Source organism: Marmota flaviventris, chromosome 6 (genome assembly GCF_047511675.1).
Source record: "Marmota flaviventris isolate mMarFla1 chromosome 6, mMarFla1.hap1, whole genome shotgun sequence".
NCBI classification, from domain to species: domain Eukaryota; kingdom Metazoa; phylum Chordata; class Mammalia; order Rodentia; family Sciuridae; genus Marmota; species Marmota flaviventris.
This window is the reverse complement of record NC_092503.1, coordinates 57,969,232-57,971,567: the sequence shown is the minus strand read 5'-3', so window position 1 is coordinate 57,971,567 and position 2,336 is coordinate 57,969,232. Positions and strand designations below refer to the sequence as shown.

At 42.4% G+C, this 2,336-nt stretch overlaps 1 pseudogene; it reads right to left on the bottom strand.

Annotated features, from left to right (window-relative positions):
- Positions 1-472: 472 nt before the first annotated feature.
- Positions 473-1,024, bottom strand: LOC114086898 (succinate dehydrogenase [ubiquinone] cytochrome b small subunit, mitochondrial pseudogene; annotated as a pseudogene).
- Positions 1,025-2,336: the final 1,312 nt, after the last annotated feature.

The following is a 2,336-nucleotide window of genomic DNA, read 5'->3' as shown; positions in this document are numbered from 1 at the left end:
ATAGAAATCTGTAATTTGAGATTTTAGCATCTCCTAATTTTAAAGTTTCCCTAGGACATAAAACCATCAGTAGCTGGTATCAACTAAACAGACAGGGAAGTTTCCAAAAGTAAACACTATCTAATTTTTGCAAAGTCATGAATTAACAGTCTTTCCCTTTGTCCATTATTTCCAAGACAAATGCAGAAATGATCATATACTGATAATAATAAAGCTAAATTCTCTTTAAGAGACTGACAAAAGCAAAAGCTCATATGTAAAGTTTAGTCATACTGTCTCATGTACTTGAAGACAACCCCATTAACTCACCAGAATGCAGAACTGGGTCTCATAATTTCTTGAATACATTTCCTCTCAAACCTCTTCCTCAACAATTAAATTCTAAAATAACCATGTAATTAGAAGAAGGTTTGTCCACCAATAAACTTTCTGTTATTTCCTCCTTATTGTGAGTTAAATGACAGAACAGAGGCAGAGGCATACAATCAATTCTCAAGACAAAAAGGTCAAAGCTTCCACAGCATGGCAACAGCTTTGCAGATGCCCACGTCATGATAGTTGAAAAAACAAAGACCAGCAAAGGTTAAAGCTGAGAGTGCCAAAAGACCTGCCTTGGCAGCTTTCTGCGATGCATCCCCATGAACATAGTCAGTGACAACTTGTCCAAGGCCCCAGTGACTATGAAGAGTGAGGACTGCAGCCAAGGAGTAGTCCATTGCAGAGCAAGGATTCAAATATTCAGCTGGAAGCAGGCCCAGGAGCAAAACACTGACAGCCCTCTCGCTAGTCCAGTGAAGAGATACAGCCTTGAAACCAGAATGGCGGTTTGGTGACAGGTGAATGTGCTGTGTTCCAGTCCATCCTGGGGTAGGTCGGTCCTGGAGAAATGCTGAGATGTGAGCAGGTCTGACCAATGGGGTTCAGAGGACAGAGCTCAGCCTCCTTGAGCACCGCAGAGGACACCCAGCCTCAAGAGAACCCGCCGCCTCGCTTTTGAGGGCTCAAGGTCGTTCCGACATACCATATTTTTTTTTGTGACTCTTGTCATTTTATTTATTTATTTTTTTATTGGTTGTTCAAAACATTACAAAGCTCTTGACATATCATATTTCATACATTAGATTCAAGTGGGTTATGAACTCCCATTTTTACCCCAATTACAGATTGCAGAATCACATCGGTTACACATCCACATTTTTACATGATGCCATATTCGTGACTGTTGTATTCTACTACCTTTCCTATCCTCTATTATCCCCCCTCCCCTCCCCTCCCATCTTCTCTCTCTACCCCATCTACTACAATTCATTTCTCTCCTTGTTTTTTTCCCCATTCCCCTCACAACCTCTTATATGTAATTTTGTGTAACAATGAGGGTCTCCCTTCATTTCCATGCAATTTCCCTTTTCTCTCCTTTTCCCTCTCACCTCGTGTCTCTGTTTAATGTTACTCTTTTCCTCCTGCTCTTCCTCCCTGCTCTGTTCTTAGTTGCTCTCATTATATCAAAGAAGACATTTGGCATTGGTTTTTTAGGGATTGGCTAGCTTCACTTAGCATAATCTGCTCTAATGCCATCCATTTCCCTGCAAATTCCATGATTTTGTCATTTTTTAGTGCTGCGGAATACTCCATTGTGTATAAATGCCACATTTTTTTTTTATCCATTCATCTATTGAAGGGCATCTGGGTTGGTTCCACAGTCTAGCTATTGTGAATTGTGAGGCTATGAACATCGATGTGGCAGTATCCCTGTCGTACGCTCTTTTAAAGTATTCAGGGAATAGTCCAAGAAGGGCAATAGCTGGGTCAAATGGTGGTTCCATTCCCAGCTTTCCCAGGAATCTCCATACTGCTTTCCAAATTGGCTGCACCAATTTGCAGTCCCACCAGCAATGTACAAGAGTACCCTTTCCCCAACTTCCTCGCCAGCACTTGTGCCGCAGTCCGGCTGCAGCAAAATAACCGGGGGGGTGGGGTGGGGGGGGGTGACGAGCAACTTGTGTACATTGATACAGCAGGAGTGGGAGCCGTTTATTATAGGACAGGAGGGGTATTTATACATTCCACACAGCTTATCTTAATTAGCATAAACTCGATACAGCAGTCAACCAATAAGGAATCTCCACACTTCATGGCTCGCTGGCGTTACTTCATAAACCACTCCCTCTGGCAAAATGCCAGGCGCCATCCAGACTCGTTTACAGACTCTAACATTCCCCTGGCAAAATGCCAGGCACCATCCTGACTTGTTTACAGACTCTAACATTTCCCCCTTTTGTTTAATTTAAATAACGACCATAGTGGTTTTTACACAAACACCATAAATAATCTGCTAC